The 23211-nt window shown below is 38.7% G+C and overlaps 1 protein-coding gene across 14 annotated transcripts in view; it reads right to left on the reverse strand.

Moving 5' to 3' along the window:
* ENOX1 (ecto-NOX disulfide-thiol exchanger 1) overlaps positions 1–23211 on the reverse strand; it is a 355527-nt gene that overhangs the window by 268562 nt on the left and 63754 nt on the right. For 13 of the 14 annotated variants that reach the window (XM_085577203.1, XM_077781387.2, XM_085577161.1 and 10 more), the window contains one exon: positions 14065–14141. The exons of the other annotated variant lie outside the window; for it this stretch is intronic. The gene's annotated coding sequence lies outside the window, so the exon portion shown is untranslated. The remainder of the gene's footprint in view (positions 1–14064; positions 14142–23211) is intronic. 14 annotated transcript variants of the gene reach the window in all.

The raw sequence follows: 23211 nt of genomic DNA on the forward strand, positions 1-23211 counted from the left end.
TCGAGATTTCATTTCCATTTACTTGTGCTCCCTTCCTTAAAAGTATCATTAAAGAATCTACGTGGGAGAAGCCCTATTTAAACCCATCTAGGTTCAACAATGGCAATAAAACATGATTGCATGGTTAAGCTCATAGAAAGCCAAGCACAAGACCTGGGCCAGTATTCTTTTAATCAAATAATTGCTATTCAGGCAAGACTTTCTATGCAACAATTATTTCTTTTTAAAAGCCCCCAAAGTACTTGAATGAACTCAAGCACTTGAGTGACTTGATTTAATTCCCATCATAATACTGTATTATAAATACATTGGAATATTTCTTAAGCTTTGTATATATTTTCTTTCCTAATCATACCACTAGAAAAATAATACCACACTCCAGGATAAAAGAAAAAATACTGTTATTGGGAAGAAGCTTCTTCTTTAGCTTGCCAAGTAGCTACGAGCCTTCCAAGCAGCAAAAATGGCATACAGTTGAGCTGCCATACAACACAATCAGTGGGGTTTGGAGAGTTGCTTTGCTGTTTCCAAACGTATAATGACTGCTCTGAAACGACTGTGTTTTGCATGAGGAGGATTTGAAGGGAAGCAGGTGGCCTCTAACAACAGTAAACATTGTGCTGTTGTGAGGGATGGGGGAGGAGGAGGGCAAGAGCCTTATTCTGCCTTATTCTGACGGCAGAATATTTTGTTTCCCTATGACCATCTCAAAGAAGCTTCACTGCTGTGATACATCCTCAGTCCACTGAAACTCTAGTCTCCAAAGGCTATCTTTTTAAAAATATGGTAATAACAATATAGCTAAATTGGTTTCTTGCTTTCTCTTGATGATTTCATCATCACAAAACTTTCATACTGAGTAGTGCTATGCATAAAGGGACACCAAAGACCTTTGCATTTTTACAATATAGGCAATACAGAGGATAGAAAGAGAGAGAGAAGGGGGAAGTGGAAAAAATTTGAGGTTATTTACTTGTCTTTAATAGGCTTGGATTACTTTCCAAGTATAAAGAAAGCCACCACACCATGTAGACCTGACAGCATCTGTGCTTCATCAAAATATTTTTAAACAGCAGCCTCTTTTATCTATGGCACAGATTGAATTAAACTAAGCATGCAATAATTTTAGGAAGATTTTCCACAAGAAGAATGATCTCAGACTTCACAAAATATATCTTACGTGCTTCTCTCACATTTCACATTACCCAGTCTAAATACTATCAGCAAAATCAAATACATATATACAAACATATATATATTTCCTTTAGGAAGAAATAATTGCAGCACTCTAAGTTAGAGGGCATTCCCGAGCCAAGTCCCACTAATTATAACTCCCACCACCAAAATCCTGCCCTCACCAAAGCGAAGGACTGCAGGGCTGCAATCATTTACAAAGTCAACCATGCCATTAGCAGGAGGTGAGCTGCATGCTCTCCCCTTCTACCAAAAATGCCAGAGTGGTTTTTGTATTCAATTAATCTACACCTGCTGTCATTTTTCTGGGGATTGTGCCCATTTGTGCAGACTACCAAGATTACAGAATAGCATAAATGCATCCAGCAAAGTACCCTTAACAGGCATTTGCTTGCCAAAAGAGAACTATCTATATTCTCAGTGAGAGTTAGGAGCATTTGTGGTTAAATGGGAAAACATATTAATAGCTTCCCTGTTTCTTCTCCTCTGCAGGCTAATGTACTCCAGAAAACAGATTTTGTTTCAAAAGAGCAGGAATATGTCTGGAAGAGCTCCTTGTTAAACTACTGGCTACATACAGATAATACCATCCTGGGGGCAATTTTTTCCAGCTACTTTTAATGTGAAGTAGCATTTTCAAAATAATTTTTTCAGACAGCACTTCCACATGTGAAGCGCTTGAATTTTGATGGCCCCGAAGTAACAGTAATATTGCCTTTGCTGTAGAGCCAGCTCTGCAAGATACTAAACATCCTTCACTTTCATTATTTAAAAGTGCACCTTTCCTAGTAGGATTTTACACTAAAAATAATCCTTTTAGGAGTGCAGAGGACCCAGCTGGAGTCCAAAAATAATAATAGTAGTGATGCTAATAATAATTCTAATAATGAGTAGTTTATTGAGCCTAGCAGAATTTTACCTTACAAAAGGAGAAGTTCCATATCTTAATTTTTGTAGCACAGTACCAACTTCTCAGTTCAACTTTTGTAGGTGCCCTCCCACCAAACTATTCTATTTTAGTACACGTATCATCAGATAGAAACTGTCACACACTGATGTTAAGAGTTTGGTCAAGTGCATGTTCATCCTGGGGCAGGAAATTCTCCTCCTAAAGCTGTGTGAGAAACTTCACCTCTTTCGCAAGCAGATGCCTACACTCCTTCAGAGGGCAACCAATATGGATCAGCGAAAATGAAGTTTAAGATAAACATCTAAAGAGTCAGCTAGGACAGACAGCATCTTCTGCTTAAAAGCTAATGGTGGTATTTTGGAAATAGCAATTATTCTATCAACTGATGCATGGTAAAGATTGGTAAATGAGGCAGGAGTTCACAATTACTTTATGTTACACATTCAGATATGCTAATACAGCTAACTTACGTCATGTTACCTTTTAGCTTCTTGAACTGTTTCGTTACTCTTCTGTTTTTGTATGCTCCACTTGTGCATTGCATAAGTATCACTTATTCAGTGAGAAGGCAGGGGAAAGTGATGAACTTCCATTGAAATGGAAAACATGAGCCCAGAATATTTCATGTTAAGCATAGAGAGAAATTTGTTTTCTGATGAAAATAAAACAGACCCTTGAACTTAAAAGTCAATGACAGGAAAAAAAATACCATGAAGGTATGATTTATAGTAGTAAAAGAAAGTTATTCAGGAGTCAATAATTTTTCAAAAGGATTAATAGAGCATATGCAGCATTATCCATAATGAGATAGGGCAAATATAGGAAGCTCAATTTGCATGCTATTTGGATTAAATTGATATTTAAACTGTTGATATGTGAAGTGCTGTTGTTGTGACAGTAAAGGCAGAGGTCCTGTATAGCCTCTGAAAATTCATATAGTTCAGAGAAAAGTGTAAAAATTTCAATCCTTTTCATATCTAGTGGGATTTAAACTATACAAAAAGGATGGTTTAGATGACTAAATTTCCTTTTTTTATCATCAGGACACAGGGGCTAAAAAAATGGTATCAAGGTAACTTTTTGAATTCAGATGTGTCTGCTTCTGGTATTCAACTAGGAATTTAATGCCAAATGGAAAACAGTAGGTAAGCATGAAAGCTGAAGTAATTTATCACTGCTATCTTTTCAACAGATAAGCATTTCTTTGTTTGAACAAGCACACATTACAGTACATGAAAAGAAAAATGTTTTGGACAGCACAACTTCCACAGGGCTTCTACATAATGAAATTTCAGAAAACACTTAGGAAAAAAGTTTTGGTGCACAAAGAAGATTATTAATTTTCCTTTTGCATGACAAATAGATAAATACCTCTATGCTAAAACAATTTTAAAGCACCATACACTGTTCAGGTTCATATTTTCAATGCTACAGAAACCACTAAGAAACGTAATCAAATTATTAATTCTTAGCATATAAAGATAAAGAAGCCCCAAACAATTCAATTGAGAACCAGTTTAGCTGATAGATAATAACAACTGTTCTTCTCTAGATTGCCACTTACAAACCCAACATTGAAACACCCTGATTTCTTTCCATCTTGTTCATTAGTACCAGTAATAATGATGCCACAGATCCTCTTTCTGCAACGTAACTTTCTTGTGTTTGTGCTGTCAGCAGCAGGCATATCAGCAATCTGGTTCACTTTTGGTCATCTCAGTGACTGATTGATGGAATTTAGTGAACCACTCTTCAGATGGTGCATGTCCTATCCCAACTATTTTGTCTCAGCAAATTAAAGAAGAGTAAAGAACTATACAATCCCTTCTCCTCCCCAAATGCTTATGAGGAAAAAATATAATTCCTAATTACATAGAAAGTTTACCTACTGTGAATAATAAGAAGTAGAAATAAAGGAGGATGTGTTTGTACCTATCAGGTAAAATGGAAGAGATTCTACTATGTAATCAGATGTGTTTTACAAGTGATAAAGACAATTAGAATCTGAAAGAATTAGCAGTAGAGGACATAAATTATTACTCTGATTTTTCTATTGTTCTATATGATTAATGAAAGGCAGCCAGGTATCTATTGCGTTGAGACTCCAGTGCTGGATGTGACTGCTGATGCACTGATCCTATCAACATGGAGGGGGGGAAAGAAGCTCTATGTAAAATTAGAGTTTATAGCAAACCAAAACCATTGTACCAAATGTTCCCATCAACATAACCCAGGAAGACTGCCTGATCAACGCCTTGCCTGCCACAGCTGATGGCTATTGGAAAGAAAAGGAGAATCAAGTTCTCTTAAGAGTGAATGCAAGTAAATAAGTAAAAAAGAACTAGAAGACTGTCTGTAGACAGTCAAAGAAGAATAGTTAACAGAAAGGATCCTAGAGGCTCTTCTCTGTGTCACTGAATCTTTAAGGAAACCAAAGAATCTACAAATGAACAAAGAAAATACCTTTTGGAGAAGAAAATACCTTTTTACAATGAGAGGGAGGGAGGGAGAGAGAAAGGGAGGGAGGGAGGGAGGGAGGGAGGGAGGAGAGGGGGAGGGAAGCAGAGAGGGAAGGAGAGAGGGAGGGACTTGAAGCTAAATGTGGAAGCCAGATACAAAGAAATCAGTCAGAGGAGAGAGAAGCTGCAGTATGCACAATATCTTGTCCATTTTATTTCCATGTTCTCAAAAACAATGTCAAAAGCCATGTAGTTTTTAAAAAAGCAAAGATCTGGTCCAGGCTCACAGCCCTTGCACATCGCATGTGTTGCTAGCTTCCCTTTTGCCCTGGGCCTCCAAAAACACTCAGCTGTGGTATTCAGACTTGAGGGTAGAAGCAGATCTCTGAAGAAGAACATTCCTCTCCTAGTCCTTTAAAGACTTTTTGACTAGAGAAAATATTTTCTGCACACTTCAAATCTTACAAGGATTCATATTCGAGCTTTTAGCTTATGGCTCCCAGAAGAGGCTCAATTCAAGAAACTCAACTGATGGGCTTGCAAATTTGTCATATACTTAGACAAAGCCATTCACTACTTATAAATATGGTGAAGCTATGTACATTCTTCCATGAATGGTAATCCCTTGCTCCGTTGGCCTAACATGACACAGTTCTGCACACCTGACCAGGCAAAGCCTGGCACAATCCCAAACCAACCCGTAAAGAGGCCAGAACAGTGCCATAAAGAAGCCTTCACCAAAGAGCAATCTAGGAATGACATATGTATGTATAAATCAATGGATGACTCTATAGCTGGGTCATACCCACACCAGAAGAAAGTTTCTCAACAGTGTTTTCCCTTTCAGATTTTCAAAAGGACAATGAGAAAATTCATGCCTACTGAACTGGAGGCAAGGAGAAATACAAGAAAGATTATAATGTGGCACAATGAGGTGACAAACAAGACAACAATAAGTCTGCAGTGTAAGAAAGGTATATAACCATTTTCTGAGTTTCCTATACTTTCTGTACAACTCAGAAAAATACCTGTACTCTAAGTAGAGAGCATACTGCAGCAAGTCCCTGCACTGATTTAGGATGGTTGCATTTACCTTTCCGTAAGTCATCAGAGAGACAACTGTACATTGTGCAAATACAGTTGGGACACAAATTAATTTCAAACCCATCACATAATCTGATGAGATTTCCCTGGAGATCTCCTAGCACTTTACAGCACAGTGAGCCATTATTTCCATACTTATTGGAAATAACGTCTGAGCCCAGCCAAGGCACAATATTCCCACTGAGAGTTGTCATGACGGGAATGGAATTAATTCATATTGTCACTGGATGTATCCAGGGTCTTTTTGGCATTACTACCATGTACTTCAAAATATATTTTAATCCATGACAATACTGTATACTATATAACATATAATTTGGGACATCCTAAATTTGGACACAGATTCCCTTTTACATATAGAGACCACAAGTCACCTTTCCCTGTATTTACAGAAGCCTGATGCAGCTCCATCATCTTCACTGGTTGAGCTCCTGGCTTACACCCCTGTGGAATCAGAACTGTATCAATAACATAACAGAAGCATTCCAGATCCTTTGAAGATGCAATTTATTAGAGAGACAGACCTTAATCACAATGAGCTGTGATGCTGGCTGTCATATTTTAGAGGATGAGCAAGAAGCTATATATTTTTTTATTGCAGTTAAATTAATTCACACTTCTTATGAAGTTACTTATCTGCTTTAAGCATTCTCCATGTGGCTGCTGTCACCAGGTGTGGACAATTCCCTTTGTGCTTCACTATAAAACCAGCCATACTGGAATTTTTGGATGAACTGAAAACTCACCTATGTTAAAATAATGATTAGATTTCCAAGCCATTCTCCAGAAAACTTTCAGCAAATATTTCTTGTTTATTTTTGCAAGCAGATTTTCTCCATTTATAGCTGATCTGTTTTTCTTACCTGATTCATACAAGCATGCTTGTAACACTGCAATTTGTCACCAAGGAAACAACTGTTTGGTCACCATAGCTGATGTCACTGAATGAATCAAGTATGAAAATTATGGAAAGTATTTTTTTAAAAATCCTAAAACATCAGCTTTTTAAATAAATTCATTAACAATTTGGAACTACTCAGAAATAAATTCAATTAAATATGAATGCATTAGTTTCAGTTTTCAGACATTTTCAGGGTTTTTCTTAACTTTTTATGTTTCTTTGTGGTTGGCAGCCACTGAGCAAAATCCTGTAAAATGGGTTCTTAGCAGCATCACCTCACAGCCAGCACCACAACTCACAATGAGATTGCTGCAGCTCCAAAACCATCTCTCCCAAAACTTTCACAGGAGGCTGAGACACAGCAGTCTTCTCCCTGAGGGTATGCTGAGACCTGACTTGTCCACTTAATTAGCCACTTAACCATTCTAGCAAAAGTGGCTGAGCATGCAGCTGTCTGCAAACAGGCTACCACTGCCCAGCAGCTTTAACTATTATATATCTATATATTCATCTATCTCCATTTTCCTGACAGAAATAACCGCAGGCCAGAAATCTTTTCAGCTGCTGTGCCCTACCCATGCGGATACTACAGTCATGTCTATTTTATGGATCAATGTTGATTTTCATCCAGGATTCTGTAAAGCTTTGAGGCAAAAACCTTGGAAAGGGAAAGAGAGATACCATTTCATAATCCAGGGCAGCCTTTTGGAGATTCACCCATAACTCAAATCCAGAATAGCCACATTTTTATTTAAATTGCATACTTCTGTGTTTAGTGGGAAAGTAGATAAACTCATGTATTATTTTGGCTAACTTACAAATTTCTTATAGCTACTGGCACCACAGCTAAAAATGTCATTCCAAGGTGAATCTAATTTTAGAAATAATAGTAAACCTTATTTACCCTATTAGTCTTAAAGTTCTGTAATTTTGTCACATTTTGCATTAAAAGATAAACTCAACTTTATTTCTCAAATTGTATCATTGATGCTGCCTTAGAAGCAACCACTTTCATCACTATCACATGTAAAATCTCTGCGGGATTAAACTTTAAGAAACACTTCCACAAAAAATAAGAGCATCTAATTAAACATAATTAGTTTACTAGTGCCCTGGAATTGCAAGTATTAAAAAATAATATAATCCTCACGCATTTTGCTTTGCATGTGATAAATGCTACAATCACTCTTTTCAGTGAAAATACAGAGGAAATATTATTAGGTGACAGCAAAGTTCATCACAGCAGGTCAATTGAGATTGTCAGGATTCATTAGCATGTGTGTGACTGGTAAATAATTGAGTTAATTTTAGGCTGAGTGACATATTTAGAAAACTATGAATCACCTTACTTTGTGAATTTAATCAACCTTTGCTCTTCCCTGGATAATTCAGTGTACATCTGCAATATTAAGTTGGAACTGACTCTTCACTCTGTTGCCCTCACAAATGCTAATGGTTTGCAAAATTTCAAAACCATCAACTGTATTAAATGCTGGCCTCCAACAAGGATTTCAACGCAAATAAAGCACCATAACTACAAAGAAAACAAAAGTTAAAAAACAACAAAAAAGAAAACAAATAGAAAAAAGAACTCCCCAGAAGCTGAAGAAGTTAATTTCTTCAACTGAAGTTTTAGCAAGATTTATGCTGAAATCTGTATCTACTCTGTCTCTAAGAATAAAAATGCTAAAGTCCGCAAGATAGCAAAGCAGAACAATTATTTCTCTGGAAACATTCACAAAAAATAGCTTCTGTGTGAAAAATTTAGTCAATCCTCAAATGCTTCTTTGTGACACTCTGTTAGACCAATTATCTCACATTACAAAACAAAAACATTGCACTGCATATGGATGTTCCAGCTTTGGCTCTGAAAAATGCTACTTTCAACAGCAGAAAACATCTTTTTTCAAAACTTAGCTTCATTTGGAAATCACAATTCCTAGCTAAAGTGATATATTTCATTTACTTTTTTTAATTAATTAGATATCTTCTGATCTCTTAGAGGGTTTCTCTTCATTTCTGAAAGACATTCTATTAGCACTAGATTAGATATTTAACATGACAATATTTAGGTAACAGTGGGCTTTTCTGTGTAAAATTTGAGCTGTGACATGCACTAGCAAAAAGGGCAATTACTCATCAATTTTGTAGTTTGAATATGCAAAGAAGTGGCTGGTGGATTACTGGCAGCTACAGCTTGGGCTCTGACACTTAACTGTTATTAATACACAAAGCAATTAATGTAATTATAAATATGGGGGAAATATCAACATTATTTACACCAGTTAGTTATTAGGAGATAAAATACTTTGTCAGCTGTAATACAATACAAATTGCTGCACAGCATTCAATATGGTTATAACACACATATATTCAAAGTACTACAGTTTATATTCTAGGTCTGTCCTCCAGGGATCAATTTATGATACTCTATGCTGGCTATTTTATCTTGACAAAATAAGGAAACTTTGTTCACATGTAGCTACATTTGGCTACCACACACTTTCTGTGTGGGTAGGATTCAAGATCCAACCCTTGCACAATGAATAGGGATACACATTGGGATGCACAGGAGGCTTCATTACTATCTACATAAAAAGTGCCACACAAGTGTGCACCTGCCTCTCCAATTTGGAAACATTTTCCTCAAGCAAAAACATAACAGATCCAACAGCAGATTTTATGCATTTTCTTCACTTCTTGAGTGTTGAAGCTAAAAATCCCACTTGGACATTTAACATCTATGCCCTATGCATGCACAGGATGCAGTGAGAGGCAGTGACTGCAGTGGATGTTTGGGAGTTCTACTGAAATGATCCATGCAGCTGACAGCCAGCTAGGTAAGCAATGTAACATGGACAAAACACATCACATAGGAGACTGCTGCTTTCTTCCGTACAAAAATTCATTAATCCATTTAAGCAGAAGAAGTGCCTTCATTTTCCTTCACTTTCTCACACTTGGAATTAAACTCCTGTTCAGAATGAATGGTGTTACAAACAGCAGCCCATCTCAAACAAGACTATTTCAAAGCTCCTTATTAGTGCTTTATTTCTTAAGTCTTAAGACAGTTGTGTCACCCATTATTGACATTCTCAGTTATGAACACCATGTGTTACTGGGTAGCATACAGCATGTTCAGCAGCAGGACTTGGCCACGACCGTTCCAGTGAGTTAAGACAATCAGGCTCCCAAGTACCAAAGTGGTGTCCTTGTAATCACCTACCATAAACACGTATTTTCCTAGCACTGCCAAAGGAGACAAATAGCTGCAACACCATGCCAAGTCAGAAAAGCAAAGTAACTTTGATTGATAAAAGGGACAACACAGCAGAGGTGCATATTACTAAAAAACACAGCACGCCTAGATGGGGAAGCAAATTAAAAATTAACAGGGAACTGCTAAAAGCTGACACTTTTTCCTAACCAAAGCAAATTGCTACTGCCCAGTTCATAATGGCTGATGCACAGTCCTGCTTTATTTCCCAGCTGCTCCATGAGACTGATTCAAGCTCAATGAAAACAGTCCTTTTTGGATGCAGTCTCAAGAACAAGAACAGACCAAATATCTGAGTCTAATTGATTAAGCAGTTCTGCTTAATATGATTTTCAATGGTTTGGATAAGGGGATCAAGTGCACCTTCAGTCTCCTTGCAGAGGACACTAAGTTGAGTGGGAATGGTGATCTGCTGGAGGGCAGGAAGGCTCTGCAGAGGGATCTGGACAGGCTGGATTGATGGGCCAAGAGCAATTGTATGAGGTTCAAAAAGGCCAAGTCCTGGGTCCTGCTCTTGTGTTACAACAACGCCATGGTACAGGCTTCGGGAAAAATGGTTTGGAAAACTGCCTGGTGTAAAAGGACCTGGGGGTGCTGGTTGATAGCCAGCTGAACATAAGCCAGCAATGTGTCCAGAGAAACTTTTCTATCAAATCATGATCAGATAAGGGAGAAGTACTGCTTCCCTACTGGTTACAGAATAGAAGATCCACATTTTATTTTTTCCTGGTAACACTACTAAGCAAAAAGTCAGTTTGAAAGTTTTCCCAAAGAGGTAAAATTCCCAAAGAGGTGTTTTTAAGAAAGCTCAATGCAGAATTCAGATTATTTCCTGACAGTTGGTATCTGAAAGTTCTTTGTTTGATCAGAGTGCTTTCTTTTTCTTTAAAGAAGACTAATTTGCTTAGTTGGTATCGAATATGAATTCAGTGTCCCCCTTTCAGGTGTCACATGTCAATACAGTCTAAGTCACTCTGGAAGGGTCTTGTGAGCCAAACATGCCTTCAAGACATGCCTACCAGCCACCCCCCCGTCCTCTACAGAAGGGGACAGCAAAAGGACTGCCTCCATAATGGGTGACTGCTGCCTGCTGTCACTCGACAGCAGTGCCCATACAGCAGTGCTGAGGGGCTCCATGCCCTGTTCCATGCACAGCCCTTCCAGCTGAACTTCCCAGGTTCTGCCTGCTTGTCACATTTAACATTACTTTATGTGTTTAATGTTTCAGGTTTGTGTGAAGTTTTTTTTTTTAAAAAAAAGAAACATTGGAGTGTGCCAGTTATTCCTCTGAGGTTTCAGAACACAAACTTCACAGTTCTTTTGCTGTTTGACACAGGCTGCCACAGATGGAAGGCAGGTATCAGTCCACCGACCTTTAAAGAGGACCAGATTCTTTTGTTTAGAAAGTTTTGCTGTTCAGCACTTACAGCTGTACAATCAACCAGACCAGCCCCTCCCTCCGTAATAAATGCATTCACAAAATGAGCAGGGGAGACCACTGCCTGCAGAGGATTTACACACCCAGAGATGTCTGGGGTGCATTGGGACTGCCTTGATCTTTTGGAAGGAAAGGGGCCAACTTTTTCTAACCTGGCTTGAAAAGCTCTGAAACTCACACAACCTTCTACCGCAAGGGAGCTCATTTACTGACAAGGAAAACAAAGTTGTCCGGTAGCCTTTTCAGTAACAACAGCTAGGAATTTGCTAATTTTGAGTTGTTCCAACCCAAATATCTGAGGGAAGCTGTTGAATTGGTGCATGCCCTTGCTAAATCAGCTGCGTTACCTTGCCTGCTATGGCTGCTGACTTAGCCTGACCTCAAATACTCCAGCTTCCTCCCCCCCAAAGTGTTACAGTCACTCTCTGCTATCACACCTGATCTTTCACAAAAGTTCCTGCACCTTCCAGGTTTGTCACAGCAGCCCTTCGAGCATAGGCTGAAGCCAACTTGACACAACAGATTTCCTTTTTCTCTTGGAGACACGCATATGCCACAGAGACTGCAGTTCACCACCTATACACTTCAAGAACTCCTGAGCACGCCCAAGTGGGATAGCACTTTTACAAACTGGCTAACACTGCTGCTTCCCTTTCTTAACTCTTTATTTTTTTCTCTTTTAAAGTAAAAGAGTTTGCTAAAGCAAGTCTGTTTGAGGTTAAAGTTCCTAATTTATGCTCAGTGAGCTGTCTTGTGCTGTCTCCAAAACTGACACAGAAACATTGTCGACTTTTCCTGGAACCCCTATGCACAGCCTAGCAAATGAAACTTTCTCTTCTGTTCCAGCATCCCTGGAGCCTGAATACTTCAAGGATTAAGGATTTCTTGCTTATGCAGAAGGGTGGTGCCTGCATGACTGTGTGCATGCCAGGAGAAGTTTTCAGGAGCAGCAGAAAGGATAAGCACTGCAGGACTTCGGTGACATAGCTTACTTTCTTCCCTTCTGCATGACAGCTTGGGGAACATTCAGGGAGAAAATGAATGCTGCAAAATGACAGGCACTGGGCAGTGTCTGGAGGAAAGCAGGTAAACTTGCTACCCCAGGGACAAGGGCATGGCTGGCAGGAGGGGACAATCCAGACGGCTGGTTTGCTCCCAGCTGGGGATTAAGAAGTTGCAGGTGAACCAGGGCCAAGTGCCTTACTAATAGCAGCAGCTTCCTGCTCAAAATAAGAAGCAGGTTCACACATTTATTCTCCAGTTGGGTTCAGACGTAAGCTGCAACACAGATGTTCACAGGGCACAAAGGGGACACCCAGCAGAGCTGGCTGCAAAAGGAAATTTACAGGAATGACAGCAAGTTGCCTTTTACAGCAGCCTCTCAAGAGAGGCAGTAAAAGGGAAGCTCATTCCATTACAATTTTTTTTCCTGAAACTCCTTCTTGTGTAAGGTCTCACTGCAGCTAATCTTCAGAGACTGCAAATGAATTAAGAAGAGCAGAAATATAGGAAAGCAAAATAAGAAAACAAAGCAGAAGAGATTAGAGTGAAGAAATGTATCACAAAAGGGAGAAGGTAAGGGCACATCAATAGATATGAGAAATATTAGGAAAATATAAACATTGGAAACATTGATCTTTTGCACACACTCTGAAAGAATGATGAGACATCTCATGGGATCCTCTGACAGGTCTGGACACAGGTCTGAACATCCAGGAGCCCTAGCAGTAGGACATTAGGTGATCCAGCAGGTACCTGACCCCATACATAAATTGGAGACAACAGTTCTTCTCCAGCTTTTGCTAAATATCTTAGAACCTACAGGTGAAGCACACTATGAAGATATGTTGCGTTCAAATTCTTATAGAATAAGCAACTTAGTGCAAAAATTCATTTTTGTGAATTTCATGCGTAAGTATTTAACCTCTCCCCATTTTTAAATCCCTTGAAAATTTCTCACACAGATCAAGGTAAGTCCAGCTGTTACATCCAGTATTCAAGAAACCTTTCACTCCTTCAAACTGAACTGAATCTCAAAAAAAATTACCTAGATCTATGAACTCTTTGGAAAGAATAAGAACTTCTAAATCTTCTCTCATTTAACTTTCTCCATTGCTAGGAGTTCAGCAGAGCTTCAAGAACCATAACCTGTGACCTGACTTTTAAAAAATAAATCACCTGAAAATTGCTTTGTTATATGCAAGAATGTATTTCTGAAATTGCCTGAATATTTTCTGTAAATTATTGAAGTAAGATGTGAGCATCACTGAAACACCTAAGAAGAAAATTTCCAGGAACTTCAATGTACTGAAGTTTTCAACTTTTACGGTCATTTCCTTACCATATTTAGTTATATTCATACTTTTATTACCTTCAACAGTTGCAAAAAAGCCCCAAAGGAAAGACAGATGTAAAGCCAGACAAAGCACAGCCTCAGGTAGGGAGGGATCAAGAGAAGATCCACTTCCCCTCACTGATTTTACCTTCAAAACTACTTACTTGCTTGTTAAGACTCATCTGTTTGTTCCCTCTGAAGTTAAGTTTGTGGGTTTGGCTAAACATTAATCTCTGAGCAACTGTGAATGTCATACCCTTCCAAATTTCTGTCCTACAATAACCACGCATTATTGAAAATTCAGCCTACAAAGATCCATCACACTGTTCTGTTCAGAGCAACTGAGATTTATCAAGAGCTGTTTAAAGCTCAGCAGTAAACTGTCAACAAAACTCACATGGTCCAAACCATCCAGCACAAAGCATGAATGTATCCATTACACGTACCTATTTATTGCAGATACTTTCTGAGTTTCAAGAAGCATATAATCTTGAAGAACTGCTTCAAATTCAGAATCCAAGACCTGATAAAAAAGATTATATATTTTTAAAGTCATTAAAAGTATATAGCTTAAGCATATAAAATGAAAAATATATATATTGTGCAAGATTACTACTTAGAAATGAGCCCATGAGTCAGTCCTTCCGAAGCTGTGCATCACCTGAGAAATGTTGTGAGTGACAACAATGATGGTATAGTAATTTATAGCACATTACATTTAAGGTATATAATATTGTATAGATTCTTAAGCAACTTCTACACTTGAGTTGGAAATTAGTAGAAAACTCAAAATAATCCAAAATTTTCAAATAGTAATTTTGTTACAATCATTTACAATGAAAAAAAACAAAACCAGCATATTGAGTATGAAAAACTGCCAGTGGCATATCAGAAAATATAAATGATTTAGGAAACCTTTAGTACATGTAAGCAGTATTTTGCCTTTAGCTTGCAACAAAACAGTGATATTAATAGGGAAACCACATGAAAAACCAAGAGTATCCTTAAATGCATTATTTCTTTAACGTCCAAAAATGCTGAACATGGCAGTTCTGTTACAGGTGTAAAATTCTGGATGTACATCCTTGTAAGGACAGATATAACACCTATAATACACATAATCACAATTAGTCCCAGAGTCTCTGCAAATTTTCATGGTGATTCTCACACAGTGACCCTGAGCATACTGCATTTATTATGTCTGATGTGCTTAACAAGGCAAAAAGGAAGATGATGCAGCAATAGAAAGAAATAGGCTCAGCAGACTAAAGAAAGACACAAAGGAGAAAAAAAAAAAAAAAAAAAAAGAGAAGAAAGTTCATGTGTCCAAATGCACCTGGTCTGATCTCTATTCTGCATAATCACCATCATTAGTACATGCTTTATTGAGTATTTCAGTGGCACTATTGGCAACCTGGCATTCTGCAACAAGAAACACCATTTCACACAGTTTTGCCACACAGGCACAGCTCTTAAAGATAATTAAGAGCCTGTAATAAAAAAGTCTTGTCTCTTTTCTTTCCACTGAACTTTTCCTGAGCTTTCCACAGCAGCTGTCCTACTGGTACCTACCACATTATCCCCAGTGAAGGCAAAGAGAATCAGCTACAGAATTGCCCATGCCTGCTATCAATGGTCACCTGGCTGGGAGCACCTATGTGTCCCAGCTGAAGAGCAGACATTTGTTTCTCCAAAGGATCGGCCCACCCAAGGAGTCTTGGACTCCCCTCTGCTCCCTTCTGTGAGCTGGTAATTTTCAAACAGAGGGATGAAATATAAATATCAGCATGGATAATTATTTTACTGCTCATTTTTTGCAAGATAATCAGACAGAAAGATAAGACTCACTCTGAGGAACAGAAGTAGTAAAAAATTTTATCCAGCAAAAGCATGAAAAATTTGGCCAATTCTTCTTACAAAAGCAACAGTTTGTTGATTTGTAGCTGTTGCCTACTTCCATGTGCAAGAACAACGGAAATCTCTCACTGGTCTTCTCTACATATTTTCAGTCAATCGCTACAAACATGACAACTTCTAGGATTATTTATGCTATCCACTGTGTAGCCATTTCTGCTGTTGATATCAGCTGCAGACAAGCCAGGCTCAGAAGCTCAGATTCAATCACACAGGCACAAGTAACATCACTACATCTCCACCCTTTGCACCTCCTACTCAATTCCCCAAAAGAGATTTCCACAATAATGCATAATCACAAAGAGAATGTCATTAAAGTGAATCTCAGCAAAATACTACCTCTAAAACGAGTGGGAGTTACTTATTAGATAATATCAATAAAAATCTGCAAGATCAGAAGGTGGTCAAAGTTTACCCTTTATTTTCTATAGCAATGTCCTCCTTTATCTTCCTACAGTAATGTCCTTCCTTTTTTCTACTTCTTCATATGTTAGCCTTGTAACAGCTTTTTCCACATAGAATCACAGAAAACCTCCAGTTGGAAGGCACCCGTAGAAGCACCCAAGAATCACTGAGTCTAGCTCTCTGTTCCTTGCAGGACTACCTAAAACTAGGCCAAATGATTACGAGAATTGTCCGGACACACTTTTGATTCTGACAAGCTTGGTGCCATGACTATTTCCTTGGGGAGCCTGCTCCAGTGAAGCACCTTTCCATAATGCCCAATCTGAACTTCCCTGCAACTCCATGTCCTTGAGTCCTGTCACTGGTCCCCAGGGAAAGGAGATCAGCACCTCCACCTCTGCTGGCCTTTCCTGAGGCACCCCATAAGCTATGTTTTTTCTCTTATTTATCCCCTTCATTTCTTACCCAATTTATGACTGCCCATTTCCTTCACTTGCAAGGCCTCTGCAACTGACAAGCACTCATCTCACCACACCTTGACAGGAATTAGCACCCATCAGATGTAGCAGGTTAACCACCTAAATGTAGGCTGTTCCCTAGCTGAAACATCTTCAGCCGAGTGACCTTGACAACAGGTAGAGATTCCAGGGACTGAACTGTCAGTTCCCACAAAACTTGTGTCATAAAGGTATCCTTCAAACTGAATAGGTGTAAAACCCTACTAATTCAATAATGCAGGACATTATATTTCTCACAGACACATTTCAGGGGATTGTTGACCTGAGAATTTCTTAAAGACATTTACAGAGAAACGTTATGAATTACTGCATGGCTGAGATAGTTCTGTGACAGAATGTTTGCAACCAAAGATAAGAACAATTGTGTGTTAAGTACATGCACACAATTTGCTGTGCATAATATTAGCAGGGTTTATTTTAGAATTGACCACCCACCTGACTGTTCCAAAAAACCTCCTGGAGTTGCTACACGATGCCAGAGAAAGTTTTCACTTGTAGCAGACTTTCTGTCTTTAATAACACCAGCTGTCGCTTTTACAAACACATTATGCCCTTCACATATTATCCCATATTCTGCAAACACCAAAAAACCCCAAACTCTCCTACAGTTATTAACATCTGCTTCGCTTACTGATTCTGACAAACTGAAGGACAAAGGCATGATTTAACAGATTGCTCCACATAAAGCAGCTATGCAGTCCACAGAAGGATTCATCAAATGCCCCTGTCAGAGAGCTTTACAAAGCACAGCTTAACGAACGTATGCAAATTGCTACAATATATAAAATGCCTGATACCACTTCAACAAGTAACATGCCTATAAAGTCTATGGAGAACGGTAAGATAGATCAATCTAATTTGTCTTTGAAATAAAGTGATTTGGTTTTCTCCAGATAATTTCAATCTTGTTTTTTTTTTTTTTTTTCTTCAATACCCTGAAGCACACATTACATATAAAGAACTACTGCTTTAGTGCTTTAGGCACTGGAAGATGTGATTATTCAATAGAAAAAACATGCAGCAAGAGACAAACTGGAAGCACACTGGTACTCTTCAGTATTTTCCTTCAATGTTTTGACATGCCGGCACTTTTAAAAAATTGGTTTTTTCCGAGCCTTGTTGCATTTAAACAGTTCCTATTTTTTCTGCTGTTGCTTGATGTGAGGTTGAAGCCTGAGTGCAAGTCAGGCTGATATTTACAGCATAAGGAAATGCTCAGATATGAAAGTGCACCAGAAAACAACATGCATCCAGGATGATTACTGCTGCTGTTTTCAACATTATTGATCTAGAAATTTTATCTTTTTTTTTTTTCCATCAAGATAAGGAAAGAATAGCTTATGAGCTAAAATTATTTTTGATGGAAAAAAATCAACATTATCTAGACCTTTATCCCTCCTGAGAACTGAAAGTTCCTTTCACCAACTGACTTAAAAAAAAAAAGTACAAAAATACACTTGTGTTTTGTCGTAGAAGCTAAAACCCACAATCACCCTTTAAGAACTTAGTGGAAAAAATAAACATAACTTCTCCAATTTTTTTTTTTTTTTACTTTTGAAAAAATAACACATGAAAAAGAACAGAGCACAGTATGTGTGCATCAGAAACTAGAAGGTGCAAAGTTCCTGTATCTTGGCTTTACCACTTACATTTAAGGCCAGGCAGGTGTGAAAGAGAAAGAGGACTGTAAGGGACCATGATTATCTCTTTATCTCTCATGCTGGGACCATCAAAGGAAAACACAGCTAGGTAACACTTTCTTGGGTGGTTCTTGGATATGTTAGGAGAATTCCCAGTATAGTAGTCAACAGACAGTTTCAACTCTTACTTTATATCACAGTATGATAGAATCACGTAGGTTACAAAGACCTCTGACATCATCAAGTCCAACCATTAACTCAGCACTGTCAAGGCCAGCACCAAATCATGTGCCTAAACACCACATCTACATGACTTCTAAATACTCCCAGGCGTGGGGACCCAACCACTTCCCTGGGCAGCTTGTTCCAATGCCTGGCCATGCTTTTGCTGAAGAAATTTTTCCTCATATCCAACCCAAACTTTCCCTGGCACAACTTGAGGCCATTTCTTTTTGTTTTATTGCTTGTAACCTGGGAGAAGAGTCTGACTCCCACTAGTTTGCAACTTCAAGTAGAGAGGGGTAAGGTCCTCCTAGGCCTCCTTTTCCTGAAGCTAAACAATTTCAGTTTCCTGGCTGCTCCTCACAAGACTTGTGCACTAGGTCCTTCGTGCATTAGATGTTTCTTGTTAAAACAGAAGTAATTGCTGTTACTGTCAAAGCTAGACACAAATTTTGCTCAGAGCCTTAGGCAAAATGACCAAGATAAGCAGTGCTTGGTGCAGGATTCTCTAATCTATCATGGGACCACAGTTTCTGCACTGAGAATTAACTAAATTGTAAAATAAGAGTCCAAGTTGGAATACCATGTCAGAAATGTATTGTGATCTCCTAATTTTAAAGACACTAACTTGTAAAATTCTTTCCATTCTGTTACACTAAATTTTCAGTATGTGCCAGACACTGTGTAAAAAGCTTTTATTTCTGTGCAAATGAATATACATTAGAGTGAGTGTTTATAACATTTTTCTAGCTTTGGGTTTATATAACTGACAATTAAGTGGTGATATCTTTAACACTATGTATCACTTTTACATGCCAGTATCACTTCTAGATGCCAGTTAGCAATATTTAACAAAGCAGGCAGTTCTCATTTTTATGTCTTTTATTTTTATATTCAGATTTGGTCCTCCAGCTTTGCTTTCAGTCAAACACTAAAATCAGAGAATAAATGAACGTAACAAGCCTTCCTTCATTCTACCTGATTTCTCAAAATACCTCTTTCATCTTCCATCATTACCATGCCTATTTTAAATTTGATCTTTTTAACATAAATATACAAGTACGGAAAAATCTCGCCTTTTGACTGTGCATCAAGGCCAACAAATTCACAGCTGATACAGGTTAACAAAGGCAAATTAAGGAAGTTCCATGTCACACCTCCTCCCTTATCTCCCAAATCTATATAAAATGATACTGATTATCATAAGTAAAATTAAACATTCTAACTTTTCCCTGAAATAGAGAGAAAATTATTATTATTGAGAGTCAATCTTCTTACATCACCGTTAAGATGTAACATCTAATAGATTTTAGGGTACAAAAAGAGCCTCTAATACAGATTCCAGACTCAGTTTAAGAAAACAGCTTCAATAAAGTATATTAAGGTGTAAACCATCATTGACAAAATTACAGTCACACTTTGTGCAATAGAGCGTGCTACATGATAATGCACAAAAACATTTTTTAACCTGTTACCTTGTAGTGGTTTGTCAGGTTCTTTTTCTTCAAGAACAGCAGCATTTAAAATCAGGATGTACTGGTTTAACCAAATAGGTGGGAAGCAGAGCCAGTCCACCCCATCTCACATCTCTACCCACTGACAGATTCCTGCCATCCATTGCAGTAAGGATATTAACCCGCTGCTGTTATGGACAAACTACCTATGCTGGACAGCTACATAATCAGAAACAGCAAATGGTTCTGGGACAATCCTGAACTGACACTGAAGTAGATAAGAAAGTTCAATCCTTGCTTTGATAAGCTCCTTGGCAAGCTAGTACAAATCCATGTTTCCTGTTAAAAAAAAAAAGAAAAATTAGAAGAAAAAAAAGTTTGTTAGATTTCAGACCTTTTTCTACTCAAAGAAAGCAAATTTCCAGTGGCTGAAGATGCCCTCTTTCCCTGACCTGTGGGAAAATGCAAGAAACTGCTCTGAAGTTAGGTTTCAAAAGTAAAATCCTAGGTGCAAAGACTCCCAACCTGAAATATTTCTGTGGAAGTATTGAGCAGCAGTACTTCACTCAGTATTTCTGAAGGGAAGGGTCCCCACCTGCCCTGACAAAGGCAGGGGAGGCACACAACACAGCCACTGCTTTTGGTTTGACACTGCAGAGCCTAAGCCACCTTCCTCCATCTCTACACTGTCTGAGATACAAAGAAATGTGCTGCTGTCACTGCGGTCTAGAGGCTGGAATAGAACTTTCATAAGAAAATCCATACCTTTTGGGGGTTTTTGTTTTAAAAGCAAGGCAGAAGCATTGCACTCTTCATACCAGTGAAAAACTGGCTAAACAGCCGAATTCAATAGATGCAATAAATTTCTAACCCTTTACCTTTCTAATTAAAGTGACAACTCTTGGAAGCCCCTGTTCAAATCATCATAAGAAATGCAAAAAAGGGTTCCAGTAAGTTGAATACAGGTATTATTTTTTACAGGACTTATGAGGACAACATGGGTAAATTCAGTATGACCATGACATTCATTTATCCTGGGAAGTCCTTAAACACTAGTACCATAACAACTGGAGATAATGATGCCCCATTCCTGCATAAAAGGAGGAATCACTCTGAAATATCCACCAGAGCCATCCCATCTTAGAAACCACAGGTAAATAAAAAAAATACGTAAGTGAAACGAGAGGACCATCAAATCCTCCTTGAAACAGACACCTATTATAATGGGGGCCAGATGCAATTCCCAGCTGTTTGCTTACATTACTTGAAAGAAAGAAAATTATAATGTTCCCTCCTGTCACAGAACCAGCACAGAAGATGGAAGAGATGCTTTGTGAAGGGGAGCAAGATCAAACAACTTGAGAGGAATCTAGGAAGTCTTCCTAAGCAGTCAGTCATGACTGCTGTTAGAAAAGGAGGCCAGGCACCAAGATGTCATTCTCTGAAAAGTCAGATCCAATGAGGAATAGCTCATCAAGATAAGAATAATTAGTAGACATAATGGCAGAATTAGTTCACCATGGTGATGAGAAAACAGTATTAGGAAAGCAGGGTAATTTTAAGAAAAGGCAGCTAAAAATACCTGCCTAGCACACACTTCTGCAAGTTCTTCTCATCTCCAGTATGCTGATGCTTCAAAGTTAGCTGTCCCAACAGACAGCCCTGTAGTGTCTGCCAGTGTCACGATGACTTACAGCATGCTGTGGTAGGCATGCAGTCTCTGAGGATTGTGTGTCTCTGTGAATGATGAGGATAGCTGCATTTTGTTCCAGTTACTGTGAATGAGGAGCAGAGCCCATTGGCTAGCAAGCTTTCAGCACAGGCTTCAGCTGGGAAAAGGCTGAGTACAGTGCTTGGGCTGCAGTGTTGAAGGAATGCACTTCTCAGAAGGATGACCTGGGTCTTAGCCAGGCTTCTGTTCCTGCTTTGCCCAGGGGGACTGATGACACAGTGTCTTTTCCACAGAGACACATGCACTCCATACAGGCCCTTCCTAGCATCACCAACAAAAGACCAAAGACCAGAATCCCATGTGTTTTTCAGGAAGAGATATCCCAAACTCAAAGGGTCTGGCAACAAGGAAATTCTTGCACTGACCTTGGACAGCAGCCTTCTAGCCTCTGTTAATAACCAGCAGAAGCCACTAACCACTGCATTAAACGTGAAATAAATTATAGTGTAGACACATGAGCAGTGGCCAGTCTCCTGATTAGCCCTTTTGGTAACACTATGACTTCATATTGTATGCCTGGTTTTTTTCAACCCCTGTAAAAGCTTCTACATATTCTCATAAGAACTTTCTTAAATTTACCAAATTCTCTCTTCAAGTTTTGTTTTTCTTCTCAACTAGTGCACTTGGAGTTTATTCCAAACTTCACCCTCTTGAGATGTTTGAAAAAATTCTGTTAATGTTCATTCTAAATTCATTCAGGACTAATTAATAAACATATTATCTTGAGCAGTTATTATTCCTCAATTTCAACAGCTCTCCTCCTTCTCTGATGTTTGCTTACCAAAGAAGTTTAGTAAAAGGTTTAATTTCCTGGACATTATATGCAAGTTATTAAGAATAGAAGCTTAGCATATTTTGTCAGAGAGTCTGACAGAAGGTAACCACTGGGAAAATGTATTTAACTTTTTTTAAAATATATTTATCTTTTTTTTTTTTTTAACTAATAAATGTAAGGCAGATGCCGATTTCTTTTCCTAGTTACTCCAGTATAAACCATGGATGGTTGGACCTCTATGGAGAGCAATCCAAAACCTGTGGCTAGAGGTAAGAACTACATCTGAGCAGGCATCTGCCCAGGGCTGCAGTGGGGATTGTGAGCACTAGGCTGTCAGCAGAGAAGAAATACCTGATAGAGAAGGGAAGAGTGATTGGCATCTGTCATGTAAGAGCCATTTTTTAGAGGCCTTCGAAAATGAAAGGCATTGATCACAGATTTCCTTCAGTCCAAAGAAACTTGAAAACCCATAAATCTGACATCTAGATTCATGCTCTCTGGCTAAATGTTGTACCTGGTTCAGTTCAGATTGGACACAGAGAAGAAGTCCAGTGGGAGGGTGACTGGTCTCTGGAGCAGGCTCCCCAGGGAAGTGGTTGCACACTGAGCCTATCAGAGCTCAAAGCACATCTGGATGATGCTCTGAGTCACATGGTTTAGTTTTAGGTTGTCCTGCAAGGAACAGGAGTGGGGTTCTATGATCCTTAGGGGTGCCTTTCAGCTGGAGATATTCTGTGATTCTATGCCTATGCAAAAAGCAGTTTCATCCACCCCATTATTCAATGCAATTGTCATTTCTATCTGTTGAATTCAATGCCATTCACCTGTGTTAGGAATGGTTGCGGGACACACAGTGCATCAAACCGCTCTGCTGCTGTTTTGAAGCTGAGATAGCACTGCCATGGCCAACACTGACTCTTCTCACTTCTTGAA

Source organism: Lonchura striata, chromosome 1, assembly GCF_050655825.1.
Source record: "Lonchura striata isolate lonStrDom1 chromosome 1, ASM5065582v1, whole genome shotgun sequence".
Lineage (NCBI taxonomy): Eukaryota > Metazoa > Chordata > Aves > Passeriformes > Estrildidae > Lonchura > Lonchura striata.